Below are 15,903 nucleotides of genomic sequence, written 5' to 3'. Positions count from 1 at the left end.
AAGTGCTGGCATTACAGGAGTGACCCACCATGCCCAGCTTTGTATTTTTTTTTTTTTTTTTTTGAGACAAAGTCTCGCTCTTGTCCCCCAGGCTGGAGTGCAATGGGGTAATCTTGGCTCACTGCAACCTCTGCCTCCTGAGTTCAAGCGATTCTCCTACGTCAGCCTCCCGAGTAGCTGGGATTACAGGTGTGCCACCACGCCGGGCTAATTTTTGTATTTTTAGTAGAGACGGGGTTTCACCATGTTGGCCAGGCTGGTCTCGAACTCCTGACCTCAGGTGATCCGCCCGCCTCGGCCTCCCAAAGTGCTGGGATTACAAGTGTGAGCCACCGTGCCCGGCCTAATTTTTTTTAAATTCCCTTAAATTGGACTTCATCTTTCTCTGGTGCCTCCTTGATTAGTTTAATTACTGATTTTTCTGAATTCTTTTTTAGGAAAATCATAGATTTCTTCTTGGTTTAGATTCATTGCTGGTGAGCTAGTGTCATTTTTGGGGGATGTTAAAGAGCCTTGCTTTGTCATATTACCAGGATTGTTTTTCTGGTTCCTTGTCATTTGGATAGTCTATGTCAGAGGAAAGGTCTAGGGCTCAAGGCTGCTGTTCAGATTCTTTTGTACCATGGGGTGTTCCCTTGGTGTAGTACTTGCCCCCTTTTCCTATGGATATGGATTCCTGAAAGCCGAGCTGTATTGTTATTTCTCTTCTGGATCTAGCTACCCAGGAGGTCTACCAGGCTCTTGCCTGGTACTCGGGGTTGTCTGCACAGAGTCGTGTGATGTGAACTATCTGTGGGTCTCTCAGCTGTGGATACCAGCACCTGTTCTGTGGAGGTGGCAGGGGAGTGAAATGGACTCTGCGAGGGTCCTTATTTTTGGTTGTTTAATGCTCTATTTTTGTGTTGGTTGGCCTCCTGCCAGGAGGTGGTGCTTTCAAGAGAGCATCAGCTGTGGTATTATAGGGAGGATCAGGTGGTGGGTAGGGGCCTAGAACTCCCAAAAGTTCTTTGTCTTCAGCTACCAGGGTAGATAGGGAAAGACCATCAGGTGGGGGAAGGGCTAGAAGTGTCTGAGCTCAGACTCTCTTTGGGCAGACCTTGCTGCAGCTGCTTTGGGGGATGGGAGTGTGGTTCCCAAGTCAATGGAGTAATGTTCCCAGGAGGATTATGTCTGCCTCTGCTGTGTCATGCCGATTGTCAGGGAAGTGGGGGAAAGCTGGCAGTCACAGGCCTCACCCAGTTCCCATGCAACCCAAAAGGCTGGTCTCACTCCCACCTTGCCCCCGACTCCCAACAGCACCAAGTCTGTTTCCAGCAGTGGGGGAACAGGGCTGAGAACTTGCCACAGGCTACCAGTCTCCCAGCAGCAAAAGCAAGCAGGGCTTTCGTGTCTACCCACTTGTGGAGTCTGCACACCAGAATCACTCCCTCCCCGGAGTTCTGGCCAGTAGATTTTGCGTTCTGTTGGAATTGTTACAAAGTTCAGCTGGAGGTTTCCTTTTCCCTGTGGTCCTTTCCAAGTTCCTCTGGCAGCCCTCCCCAAGGACTCCTGTGAGACAAGGCGGAAATGGCTTCCCCAGGGACCCAGAGAGCCCACAGGACTTTTCCCACTGCTTCCTCTACCCCTGTATTTCACTCAGCTCTCTAAATTGACTCAGCTCCAGGTAAGGTCAGAGTCTCCTCCTGTTATCTAGACCTTCAGGTTCCCCAGTGAGGGTGTGTGTTAGGGGACAGACAATCCCCCTTTCCCACTTCCACAGTTTGGGCAATCACTGTGTTTGGGGTGTCTCCCAGGTCCTGCAGGAGCAATCTTCTTCCTTCAGAGGGTCTTTGGGTGTTCTTGGCTTTCCTGATTTATTCCTGCAGTAGTTCTGGAGCAAAAGTTCACGATGAGAGTGTCCACACACTGCTCTGTTGTCCGAGTGGGAGCTGCAAACCTGTCCTGCCTCCCATCTGCCATGACGTTCTCAAGTCTCTCTTGTCCCTTCTCTCTAAAATACATTTGGTGAATTCATTCTTTAAAATACAGGTAAAGCCTCACATTCCCTGTGAGAACACTTCCAACCATCTTTTGCACATATCACTTAGCATATCACGTTAGAAATTTTTGTTTGATCTATTTCTCTCCTTTGAGTATAGGAAACTTCAGTTTCATGAGAGCGATTACCTGCATTTATTTTGTTTGTTTCTTTGTTTTTGTTTTTGAGACAGAGTCTCGCTTTGTCACCTAGGCTGGAGTGCAGTGGCGTGATCTCAGCTCACCGCAACCTCCACCTCCTGGGTTCAAGCAATTCTCCTGCCTCAGCCTCCTGAGTAACTGGGACTACAGGCGTGTGCCACCACGCCCAGCTAATTTTTCTATTTTTAGTAGAGACAAGGTTTCACCGTGTTGCCCAGGTTGGTCTTGAACTCCTGACCTCAGGTGATCCACCTGCCTTGGCCTCCCAAAGTGCTGAGATTACAGATGTGAGCCACAGCACCTGGCCTGTTTATTTTAAAAAATAGTACCAGGCATGTAATAAAAACTCAATGAGTTAGTGAATGAATGAATAAACATGTAATGAATACAAGATTCAGTCACTTAACTATGGAGTGACAGCCATCTTCTTTTACTCATTTAACACATTTATTTGGCAGTTATTTGTTTCATGTCTACTTTATGTGAGGCATCAATCCAGTACAGCCAATGAGCAAGACACACAAAGTCACTGCTTTCATGGAGTTTACATTCTAGCAGCAGTGACAGAAAAAAACCTGAGAAATAAGTAAAGAAGGAAATTATCAGATAACGATGAGTGCTTTGAAAGACTCAGCATAGGCTGATATGATAGAGAAAGACTGGGTAGCTATTAGAAAAGAGGGTCAGGGAAGGCCTCTCTGAGGAGGTGACATTGAAGCTTAGATCTGAATGACCTGAAGGAGCCAGCCATGCCAGACAGATGGGAAGGCTGGAGCAAAAGCCCTGTGGCAAGAATGGAATTGACCAATTCTCCAAAAACAAAAGGGAGAGCAAAATCATGAAAGAGCTTAGTGAAAGGGGGAACTTACTGAGAGGGGAAAGGTAGGCAGTGGCGGGTACTATGGGACTGTGTAAGCCAGGTTGGGCATATGGAGTTGAATTTATACGCAGCAGGAGGTTTTTCAGCAGGTGACAACATGATTTAATTTATGTTTTAAAAAGATTGCTCTGATGTCTCATCAGAGAACAACTTATAGTGGATTAAGAAGGGGAGCAGGGGCCGGGCGCAGTGGCTCAAGCGCTTTGTAATCCCAGCACTTTGGGAGGCCGAGATGGACGGATCACTAGGTCAGGAGATCGAGACCATCCTGGCTAACATGGTGAAACCCCGTCTCTACTAAAAAATACAAAAAAATTAGCCGGGTGTGGTGGCAGGCGCCTGTAGTCCCAGCTACTCGGGAGGCTGAGGCAGGAGAATGGTGTGAACCCGGGAGGCAGAGCTTGCAGTGAGCTGAGATCTGGCCACTGTACTTCAGCCTGGGTGACAGAGTGAGACTACGTCTCAAAAAAAAAAAAAAAAAAGAGGGGGAGCGGGGAGTCATCTCGGGAGGCTACTGCAGTTGTCCAGGGAGAGTTGATGGGATGGTGGCTTGGATGGTGATGGCAGAAATGGAGAAGGGAAAAAAGTGTACTGGTTCAGGGTCATTTTGGAGGTTTGCTCTTGAGGGAGTAACAGCTTTCAAAGATAGTTTGATGAATGCAAATCCTTTATTCACTTTTGTTACCACGAATTTAGTACGAAGGATTTTATTCACCTTTGTGACCAGGAATTTAGCACTAAGTATTAGTCAGAAAAGAAAAGAGTGTGGAATCCCTTTGCACATCCTTGCTGATGGCTGCTGGGTCAAGTGGACAGGTAGAGAAGACTTGTTTTTGGACAGAGGCTGACCTTGGGGATACTAAGCATTTTCTTGAGGAGGGGAGTGCTTTGGCTAACAATGTTTAATATGCCCTAGCAAGATAGCAAAACCAACCAGCAAGAGACCCATAACATCTACTGAGGTGCCAACAATATCAGAAGCTGAAGATGCCAGCACAAAACGACCTCCTGGGCCTTTCGTTTAGGTGTGTCAGTGAATGTGAGATGTGGAGAGACAATGGAACATGGTTAACTAAAGTCTTTTTCAAAAATGCCTTCTAGGAGAAGACCATCAGGCTGCCTACTGGAGCTTTGGCTACTTTTCTAGCCAAATAGGAAATATGTGAGTGTCCTAAGGGCTCGGGCCACGACTTAGTCATGTTTGAATTCCCACCCAAGGATTAGCAGAATGCATGACACAATACATTGCAAGAGCTGAGTGAAGATTTAAGCAAAGGGAAAAATGATAATTGTCCCGGAGGATAGCCCAGCCCTTTGTATGCTGTAACCTCAATATCAAATTTATGTTTTGTGGTTTGGCTATGATCCCATTAAGGCTAATTTCTCTTTCCTGGGAAACATTAGATCATAATCAATTCCTTTGCTCCTTTTTTTTTTTTTTTTTTGTTTGAGACGGAGTCTCGCTTTGTCACCCAGCCTGGAGTGCAGTGGTGCGATCTCGGCTCACTGCAACCTCCACCTCCCGGGCTCTCGCCATTCTCCTGCCTCAGCCTACAGAGTACCTGGGACTACAGGTGCCTGCCACCACGCCTGGCTAATTTTTTGCATGTTTTTTTAGTAGAGATGGGGTTTCACCGTGTTAGCCAGGATGGTCTTGATCTCCTGACTTCGTGATCCGCCCGCCTCGGCCTCCCAAGGTGCTGGGATTACAGGCGTGAGCCACCGCGCCTAGCTTTTTTTTTTTTTTTTTTTGAGACAGGGTCTCACTCTGTCACCCAGGCTAGAGTGCAGTGGCGTGATCTCAGCTCACTGCAACCTCCTGAGCTCAAGCGATCCTCCATCCTTGGCCTCCCAAGTATCTGGGACCATAAGCATGCACCACTGCGTCCGGCTAATTTTTGTATTTTTTTTGTAGAGACAGAAAAATACCCAGCTCAGCTAGTCTCAAACTCCTGAACTCAAGCAATCTGCCTGTCTTGGCCTCCCAAAGTGCTGGGATTACAGGCATAAGCCACCATGCCCGGCCCTCCATTTGTTTGATTAAATATGCTAAACCCAACTTTCCAATGTACATTTACAAAATAATTTTTATTTTTTGTTCTGTTGCAAATTTTTGTGTCACTTGATAACTAATTGCCACCTCAGTTATATTTACTTATGTGTACAAACATGCTATATACATATTTTCTTCATTTGTTAAAGAAAATAAAATTTAATTGAATAAAAATTGTGAATACAAATAAGTGTAGAAATAAAGGGTACCCATAACTTTACCTTCAAAGAGACTTTAAAGATTTATGCAGGGACTTTTTTCTATGTATATAAACACATACACACACACACACACACATTTTGTGGGGGTGACAAAAGTGGGATCACTGTAGACTTAATGTTTTGCAATTGTATTTAAATATTCTTTTTAAATATAAGTAATAATTAATAAGTGGGAACTTAACTTTGAGTTTAGAGTGTGCTTCTTCTTCTTTTTCTCTTTTCTTTGACAGTATTTCTTTTTATACCTTTCATAACATAGAACATTATTCTATGAGCCCAACTGGGAAAATGAATGGAAGTTCAACTAAGTAAGATGTCAACCCAATTTAAGGACTTAGGCATCTGGTGAGTGGTTGGACAAGATGACCTCTGATTTCTCCAACTCTGAGATTCTGTGCATGGAGACAGGAGATAGGAATTTGTAAGGCCAATTGGACTAAAAAGACTGAATTACTGGTATAAGGGAGTTCTGGGAAATTAGGTTGCAAAGGCAGATTATGGCCTGGTCGCATTTACATCTTGGCTCTCCAGCTGGGCATGCAGATGCATGTTGGGAGCAAATGCACATGAAAGAAGAGTGACAAGATCAGGAATAATCTTCTTCTTCTCCTGCTCCTCCTCCTCCTTCTTCTTTTTTCTTCTCCTTCTCCTTCTTTTTCTTCTTCCTCCTCCTCCTCTTCTTTTTTCTTCTTCTTTCTTCTTCTCCTCTCTTTTCGTCTTCCTCTTTTCTAACTTTTATAGAAAATGAACATCAAATTCTCTCACTTTTATGAACCTCCTCTTCCTTGAATTCCCATATGAAGTAACTTGAACTCACTTCGCACATAATGAAGGAAAGTTCTATGCCAGATACACAAATCTATCCTCTCTTTTCCTATAAATCTGAAAACAGTAAATCTCCATAAAGACAGGGACTAGTTTTACCTACATCATCTTACAATAGTATACGAAGACTTGCATGCAAATAGGACTTACTACAATTTTTACTTTTTATTTTTAATTGTGGTAAAATACACATAACAAAATTTATCATCAACCATTTTTAAGTGTACATTCCAGTGGTATTAAGTACATTCACATTGTTGTACAACCATCACTACCATCCATCTCCAGAACTCTTTTCATCTTGCAAAACTGAAACTCGGCTGAATGCAGTGGCTCACACCTATAATCCCAGCATTTTGGGAGGCCGAGGTGGGCGAATCACCTGAGGTCAGGAGTTTGAGACCAGCCTGGCCAACATGGTGAAACCCCGTCTCTACTGAACATACAAAAAAAATTAGCTGGGCCTGGTGGCAGGTGCCTGTAATCCCAGCTACTCAGGAGGCTGAGGCAGGAGAATCGCTTGAACCCAGGAGGCAGAGGTTGCAGTGAGCCAAGATGGTGCCATTGCATTCCAGCCTGGGGGACAAGAGCAAGACTTTGTCTCAAAAAGACAAAAATAAAAACAAAAACAAACAAAAAACAAACAAACTGAAGCTCTATGCTCATTAAACAATAACCCCCCATTCCCTCCTTCCCTCATCCCCTGGCAACCACCATTCTACTTCCTCTGTAACTTGGATTATTCTAGGCACCTTATATAAATGGAACCACACAATACTTGTCCTTTGTAGATGACTTATTTCACTTAGCATAATATCCTCAAGGTTCATACATACTCTATCCTATATCAGATTTTCCTTCCTTTTTAAGGCCAAATAATACTCCATTGTGTCTTTATGCCACATTTTATTTATTGATTCATCTAACTAAAATTATTTTGATGAGAATCCTATAGCCCATAGATCCATTAAGGCCACAGACTTCTTTTTGGGCCTGCAAAAGTCACCACTGTATCACTTAAAAGTTTCCCAACATTTCCTGATTTTGTTTTACAGCCTAGAATTCTTTGAGATGCTTTTTATTCTCAGACATAGCTGCTGTTCTTTCAGGGATCAGGGTATCTTAGGGCCAGGGCTGTGGTTAAATAGGAGGAAGGGTGAGATCAAGGCCACAAGTAGGTTAATATTACCTTATTCAACAAGTATTCACAGGTCACTCTTTTTGGAAAACACCACCTTAGTTGCTATGGTAGCTACTCTATATCATAATGGCCAGGTGGCCTTTGGGTGGAGAGAGTAATGTAATTTGTAAATCAACGGACTTTACACTACTTAGACTCTGGACTCAACAACCAAGATAGACTCTTACAGAGAAGTTGTGCTTTTCACACACATGCAGGCATTTCCACAAGTCAAGAAACAACAGAAGATGCCGGGCGCAGTGGCTCACGCTTGTAATCTCAGCACTTTGGGAGGTCAAGGCGGGCGGATCACGAGGTCAAGAGATCAAGACCATCCTGGTCAACATGGTGAAACCTCCATCTCTACTCAAGATACAAAAACTACCTGAGCGTGGTGGTGTGTGCCTATAGTCCCAGCTACTCAGGAGGCTGAGGCAGGAGAATCACTTGAACCCGGGAGGCAGAGGTTGCAGTGAGCTGAGATTGTGCCGCTGTACTCCAGCCTGGGTGCCACAGTGAGACTCCATCTCAAAAAAAAAAAAAAAAAAAAAAGAAACAGCAGAAGATGGACAAGAGACTCTGCCTCCCATCTTCCCTTCACAACTCACCCTCCTTACCCCAACCCCCTCCTGCCGGTGGCTTGGTTTTGAGGCCACGTTGTAAATTAGCTGCAAAAGAGGACCAGGGAAGACGTTTCTCCTAACGTTCTTTCCCTTCACCATGCAAGCCCCCCTCCCTGTATTTTCAGTATTTCTGGTAAGGACCTCACCACATGTGGTACAGGGCATGGTACTATGCAGAATGACGTAGAGAGAATGAATTTTCCCTTTCCAGACACATTTTATGTTATCACTGTTGTCAAAGCAGATGAAAAATCAGGTTGCCGCTGAGTCACAGCCTCCACAATGGCACACCCCCTCTCCTCATGTGTCCAGGGAACTGATGTAATTTCTTAAGAGATTTCTCAGGAAAAAGTGATTCTTTGTGTGTATCTCCCAGTAATATTACTTTGGTTTATGCTCATAAAAGCATAGGTTGGCTGCAATCTTAATTAGCCCTCAATGAACAATTTTTTTCTTATTTCTTTCCTAAGGTTTTCTTCAATATCCACATCTAATTCTTTTCTCATAGACTAGTGTGCCCCAAGAAAAAGTTTCAGACAGCAGAAACAGATCTAAAGATTAATAGCATATACAAGATTTTCTACTTTTTTCCAAAAAGTGAAGCTAATCAGAATGAAATATAAGAAAGTGTAATTCTTTTTTTTTTTTTTTTTTTTTTGAGACAGAGTCTTGCTCTGTCGCCCAGGCTGGGGTGCAGTGGCCGGATCTCAGCTCACTGCAAGCTCCGCCTCCCGGGTTTAGACCATTCTCCTGCCTCAGCCTCCCGAGTAGCTGGGACTACAGGCGCCCGCCACCTTGCCTGGCTAGTTTTTTGTATTTTTTAGTAGAGACGGGGTTTCACTGTGTTAGCCAGGATGGTCTCGATCTCCTGACCTCGTGATCCGCCTGTCTCGGCCTCCCAAAGTGCTGGGATTACAGGCTTGAGCCACCGCGCCCAGCCAGAAAGTGTAATTTTTCTAGATGTTTATGTCTGTACCACAGCAGGGGGGTTCCCTTGTGAATGAGTTATCTTGTTTTTGCCAAAAAGAAGTTTATTGCAAGGAGGCTTATTAACCACTCCTGGGAGTTGATGAAAGTCCCGTCTCTTTGCCTGGGGTGCGTAACTCAGTGGGAGTCAATTCCACACGGAGTTTTGGTGTCAATGGTGTCGATGATCTCACTATTTTACACCTCATGTCTACACTTTAGTTTATGTAAAAAAGTTCCTTTCCCTGATGAAAAATGTCCTGTCTGTGACAAAGTTGTTCTTGCCTTTTAATGTGTCCTCCCAGGAGGACATGAATCACACTCTTCATATTTTGGCATGTAGTAGTTATTAATTAATTCAGCCAGTTAAAGACAGTCCCATGCCAGATTGTTACTGGCACTTGTTATTTGACATCTTTGGGTACAACTGGTAATGAGTGGGCTTTATCTAAAATCCTCAGTCAGCAGCACAATATTCCAGGAGACGGGACCATCACAGCTAGCATGCACGCCCTGCTGCTTTCTGCCTCCCACATAAAGGCTGGGAGATGGCCACATAGATGCAATGATCTAGGGCTAATAAAGTATAGGCTTCCCTAAAGCAGCTTCTTCACTGTTATTCTAGTAAGAATAACATTAAAGTTAATTAAAAAAATTTCTAATTGATGTGTAGTATTTGTACCTTTTTATGGGGTTCATATATTTTTTATAGGCATAGAATGTATAATGATCAAGTCAGGGTATTTAGGGTATTTATATTTTTGTACTGGGAACATTTATTTCCAGTATTTATTTATTTGTATTTCTTTGTACTGGGAACATTTCAAGTCCTCTCTTCTGGCTAATTTGAAATATACAATACGATGTTCTATTCTGCTATAGAATATTAGAACTTAGTTTTTCTATCTAACTGTATATTTGTACCTATTAACTAACCTGTTTTCATCCCTGCCACACTCTTCCCAGCCTACAGTAACTACTATTCCACTCTCTACCTCTATGAGATCAATGTTTTTAGCTCCATGTATGAGTAAGAACCTGCGATATTTGTCTCTCTGTGCCTCGCTTATTTCTAAAGGTAATTCTTTAGGTTAATATTTTACCCTGTAAAATTTCATTTAAACCAGAGCCCTTAATCTAGGTTCCATGGACTCCCAGGGGTCTATGAATGGCTTAGGCGTTAAGTGAAACACCTGAAATTTTATGCAGGTTTTTTGTATGTAGGAATGCTTCTGGGAAAAGAATTCCTAGCTCTTGTCAGAGTCTCAAATATACCTGTCGCTCCCTCACTCTTGAAGTGATTTGGGTGATTGCATTATGATATATGTATAATAGTTCCCAATCATTTAGTCAATTAACCTTTATTAATAAACACAGGATAAATGATTGCCTGAGAAGGGTACTGCGTTAGTGAGGGTTCTCAAGAGAAACAGAACCAATAGGATATTTATAGATGTATGGAAAGAGATTGATTATAAGAGATTGCCTCATGTAACTGTGAAGGTTGAGAAGACCCACGACCTGCCATCTGCAAGCTGGAGCCCCAGGAAAACCAGTAGTGTAGTTAGAGTTCAAGCCCAAAGCCCTGAGAACCAGGAGCTCTGGTGTCCAAGGGTAGAAGTAGATGGATGTCTCAGCTCAAGCAGACAGAATAAATTCACCTTTTCTTTGCCTTTTTGTTCTATTTAGGCCCTCATTAGATTGGATGATGCCTGCCCACATTGGAAAGGGCAGATCTCCTTTACTCACTCCACCAATTCAAAAGCTACTCTCTTCTGGAAACACCTTCACAGACATGCCCAGAAATAATGTTTTCCCAGCTCTCTGAGCATCCCATAGCCCAGTCAAACTGACCCATAAAATTCATAACCACAGGCTCTATGTTACACATTTTTGGGAGAAACACAGATACAGCACAACTCTTAGTTTGGAAAAGATTACCATCTTTGGGAGAATGAATTGTATAATGGTTCCCCAAAGACAGTAATGCAAGGCTGTAAATGTGCGCAGTAAGTGGTATGGACAAAATGTGCTAAAATCATTTAGAGAAGGGAGGGATCACTAGGGGCCCTTGGGTTGTTGGAAAAGGAGCTTAAATTGAGCCTGAAGATGCATCAGCAAAGCCTGACACTGGTGTTCAGTCAGCATGCTCTAGAGGTTTAGACCAGTTGCTAAATAATGAACTATTTTTGTGTCCTTTGGTAAGTAGTAGCAGTCTTCCCCCATCTCCATCCTAGCGCCTCCACCAACCTGGCCATACCTGTTCCTCCACCAGGAATTCCCAACTTCTCTTCCCCTGACCTTCCTAAGATCTAGCAACTGAGGAATTAAAGGCCAGCCTAGAAAGAATTCTCTGGGACACTGCTCCAGCACTCTGGTGAGAGCCATTCTCATGGTTCAATGTCCATGCTGAGCAGTTGTGTTTTCACTATCACCACTGCATGAATAGTGTTTTGTTGAAAGTTCACTTGTCTGACTGTATGAAATAATAGGAAAGAGGAAACAACTCAGGAGAGGAAAATAGTAAGAGAGAGAAGAGGCCTAGTTTGTTCTGGAGTTGGATAGCTGACTAATTCAGAGGGATGTGGAAGGGAGTAATTAATGATGAAGTTACAGATAAACTGTAGTCAGCTTCTAGTAAAAAGTTTGGTATTGGGAGTGATGGGAGGAAGCGTACATCTTACACTCTGGAATTTGGATTGTATATATGGAATGTCATCTGCAAGTGCTTAACATGTCGAATGACATGCTGTTACTAACCCTTTTAGAAGAATAATCTGGCATGAGTATGCCGGATGAAAGGAAAGAGAATCATTAGCAGGGTAAATTCCAGATGTAGATTAGCCCCATGAAAAGTCCTGTGGGAATAAAGCAATCAACTATGAATTTTCATACAAGAGAGTATGGGGAAAAAGAGACACTGGCTGTGGCATGAGAAATGAAACTGGGCAGAATTTTTGAAATCAAGTTTTAAGAAATCTGTGCCGTCTGGTCACATTGCCCTTTGCAGGAGGCCAGATGAGCTTTGTGGCCACAGAAGGGGCTGTGTGAGCAGCAGACAAAACTGAATTGCTGATTAGTATATCTTCAGAGACTACATCACAAAAAACCCACTCAATATTACCTGTCTTTCTTACGCGTAGTTCATTAAAGAATACGGCAAAAATGGCCAGGTGCGGTGGCTCACGCCTGTAATCCCAGCACTTTGGGAGGCCGAGACGGGCGGATCACGAGGTCAGGAGATGGAGACCATCCTGGCTAACAGGGTAAACCCCGTCTCTACTAACAATACAAAAAAAGTTAATTGGGCGTGGTGGCGGGCGCCTGTAGCCCCAGTTCCTCGGGAGGCTGAGGCAGGAGAATGGCGTGAACCCGGGAGGCGGAGCTTGCAGTGAGCCGAGATCCGACAGAGCGAGAGACTGCGTCTCAAAAAAAAAAAAAAAAAAAAAAAAAAAAGGAAAAAAGAATATGACAAAAATAAGAGAAAGAGAGTGAGTAAGAGAGAAAGATCTTAGACTTATTCTTTGACTTACTTGTTTTTATGTGTTCTATCTAAATCTAGATAAGCAAACGGCTAAGTCTTGGCAGCCCAGAATCCGTTCCTGGCACACACTGCCTAATTCCAGGGGACACGAGGAGGCATTGTGCGGTGCCCATCCAGTGTCATTTTATGCAGTTGTCTTGGTGACTCTATTCAGGTCTTGCATTTTATATTTTAACCTATCCAATTATTTTTCCTATGCAACAGTCATCCCTTTCAACTCTTATAATCATAGCTTAAAATCAGATGATAATATTAATATTAATAATATTATTTAATTTTGCATTTACTGTTTTATGTACATTAGCTAAATTAATCCTCACAAAACACCCTATAATTGGTAGGTAAACATTATTGTCATCATTTTTACTTTTGAGAAACTGAGAAATGGATCCTCAGAAAGCTAAAGGGAAATGCGATCAGTGGTGACATTTTTTTGAGCACCTATTATGTACCCTTTACGTATGCCCAAGTTCACAGAGCCAGTCAGGGTCAAAGCAAAGATTCAGCTTGGTTCTCCTGGTGATTTTAAGGTGGTGCAATTTCCATAACAAACCAGCCTACCAGGTGTTGTTTGTCCACCTGAGAAAACTTCTATTTGAGTATTGGCACCAAAATTAGAGTTTCTTATTCTTCAAAAGGTTGAAAAACAGCTGAGGTCAATCTCCCAAAAGGCAACAATGTTTCCATTCCAATTCATAAAGTCGCCAAGCAGTAAGATCTGAAGGACACTGTTTTGTTTATTTTTATTGGAGATGAAGCTTGTTTTTATTTATAATTTCCCTGGAGGGGTTTAAGCCCTGAGAAGGATGAATTAACTGTGGCTTTGTATATTAAACATCATCAAACTGCCCCATGCAGATATCATGTTATTAAAATGAGTCCTGTGTGTGAGATCATTCTATCTTGTTACATTGTACACTAGGGCAAACTCTTTAGAATAAATTGAAAGGAATAATTAATGAAAGAGAAAAGAATACCCCTTTCAAGATCCCGTATACACTTGCCCTGTTTTTTTTCTTGGCTTCTACTTCCTCTTTCCAATCTTTAATGTCATTTTGACTCATTTCCCCTCACTGTTTATTCCTTCCTTTCCATCAGAGTAGCTATAATGGCAGCCTAGCTACAAGCATGAAGCCAATGCTCTCTGAAGGAGATGGCATGAAAGACAGGAACAGCTGTTCTTTCCTCAGGAAAAGCACACCAGGGTGTGGAGACAAAAGGTCTCCATCTTGGATGCCGATCTGCCATGTTGAGTTCTGATTAGCCCCAGTTCCATGAATGCCTCCTAATTCCACATTTATTTATGGTCCTTAGTGTAAGAACATGTCAACCCTGATGTTATCACACAAATTATAGGCTATAATGCATATGGCATTCTTGCCTGTTTTGGAGGGTTGCTTTTAATTGTCTTGCTGGAGCACACATACCCTTTCCCCATGGTATATAAGCCCTGGGTCTGGGGAGTAACAGTGCAGAGAGCTGTTTTGCGGCCATACCTCCATCTTAAGTTTCCATTGGAACACTCCTTACTGACAAACTGGATTTGTCTGCCTTGTTCTTTGGTATCTCAGCTCCTTTGGCATTTGGGGGCTGCTTTGCATATACAGCCCCTTCTTGAAACACAGGGACACCTAGAAATACCTCACTTTCCGACTATGGACTCACTAACCAGGCTGGCAAAGAGGAAGAGGGTTCTGTGCTTCCTCATAGCCAGGACCTGAAAGCCAGGTAGCACATAAAACCAATCCACCAGAATGACGATTTCTGGTCATGCTTTTAGTCAATCAGTTAGTCTACAGCCTTGTTACTCAAAGAGTAGTCCAAGGAACAGCACCATCAGCATCATCTAGGAGCTTTTGGAATGCAAAATTCCAAATTCCTCTGTCCCAAGGCAGAGGTCGTAGTGAGCCAAGATCACGCCACAACACTCCAGCCTAGGTGAGTGAGACCCTTTCTCAAAATACATATGTGTGTGGGCGGGGGCGTAGGGGGGTGGGAATTACATTCCTATATCTAGGCTCACTAAGACCAACCAGAAGACAAATTTAACGTAATACAAAAAGTTGAGCTCTTTTGCCTCTTATGTTTTTTAAAATTCTGAATGGGTTAGTGACTAGTGACTTTCTTTGTTGCAATCATTTGATACCTTTTGTAAAGTACTATTTCAGACAGGAAAATAATCAGAAACAACATATTCAGAAACAACCCTAATCCTACAGAATCACACTGTATATTTTAACATGATCTTCAACTGATTTGTATGGACATGGAAGTTTGTGAAACACTGGTCTACAGAAAGTCTTCTTGCCCAGAAACATATTTTCCCCTTTCTTGTAACTATGCCACACATTTCAAGGGAGATGAACAGAAATAATTTATTATATGAAGGTATATATTAGGCTGGGCTAATATGTATCTTCATAGATATATATTAATCTATCTTGCTAGATTAATTAGGTGGTGGCTCATGCCTGTAATCCCAGTACTTTGGGAGGCTGAGGCTGGTGGGTTGCTTGAGTCCAGGAGTTTGAGACCAGCCTGGGAAATGTGGCGAAACCCCAATCTGTATCAAAAATATACACACAAAAAATTAGCTGGCTGGGCGTGGTGGCGCGCACCTGTGGTTTCAGCTACGGGGAGGCTGAGGTGGGAGGATCTCTTGAGCCCCACGGCAGAGATTATAGTGAGCCAAGATCAGGCCACAACACTCCGGCCTAGGTGAGTGAGACCCTTTCTCAAAATACATATGTGTGTGTGTGTGGGGGGGGGCGGGGGAAATTACATTCCTATATCTAGGCTCACTAAGACCAACCAGAAGACAAATTTAACGTAATACAAAAAGTTGAGCTCTTTTGCCTCTTACGTTTTTTAAAATTCTGAATGGGTTAGTGACTAGTGACTTTCTTTGTTGCAATCATTTGATACCTTTTGTAAAGTACTATTTCAGACAGGAAAATAATCAGAAACAACATATTCAAACACCAATCTAAATCTTGCTGCTTGACAATTTCTAGAATGCCTCCAGCAGCCCCCTCAGGCAAAACAGACTACAAATTCCCAAATCAAAAAACATAGTCAAGGCCAGGCACAGTGGCTCACGCCTATAATCCCAGCATTTTGAGAGGCCGAGGCGGGCGGATCACGAGGTCAGGAGATAGAGACCATCCTGGCTAACACGGTGAAACCCTGTCTCTACTAAAAATACAAAAAAAAAAAAAAAAAATTTGCTAGGTATGGTAGCGGGCGCCTGTAATCCCAGCAACTCAGGAGGCTGAGGCAGGAGAATGGCATGAACCCAGGAGGTAAAGCTTACAGTGAGCCGAGATCTTGCCACTGCACTCCAGCCTGGGTGACAGAGTGAGACTCCGTCTCAAAAACAAACAAAACAAAAACTAAAACAAAACAAACAAACAAAAAACATACCAAAGCAAAA

General features: G+C 43.0%; 1 long non-coding RNA gene across 2 annotated transcripts in view; it reads left to right on the top strand.

The window, feature by feature from the left end:
• The window catches only part of LOC144333378 (uncharacterized), a 71,164-nt gene extending 63,271 nt beyond the window's left edge, over positions 1-7,893 (top strand). For both annotated transcript variants that reach the window (XR_013401985.1, XR_013401986.1), the window contains 3 exons: positions 4,160-4,220; positions 5,592-5,677; positions 7,556-7,893. This is a non-coding gene — a long non-coding RNA (uncharacterized LOC144333378). The remainder of the gene's footprint in view (positions 1-4,159; positions 4,221-5,591; positions 5,678-7,555) is intronic.
• The last annotated feature ends 8,010 nt before the right edge of the window (positions 7,894-15,903 follow it).

Source organism: Macaca mulatta, chromosome 12, assembly GCF_049350105.2.
Source record: "Macaca mulatta isolate MMU2019108-1 chromosome 12, T2T-MMU8v2.0, whole genome shotgun sequence".
Taxonomy (NCBI): Eukaryota; Metazoa; Chordata; class Mammalia; order Primates; family Cercopithecidae; genus Macaca; species Macaca mulatta.
This window is presented reverse-complemented; position numbering and strand designations above follow the sequence as displayed.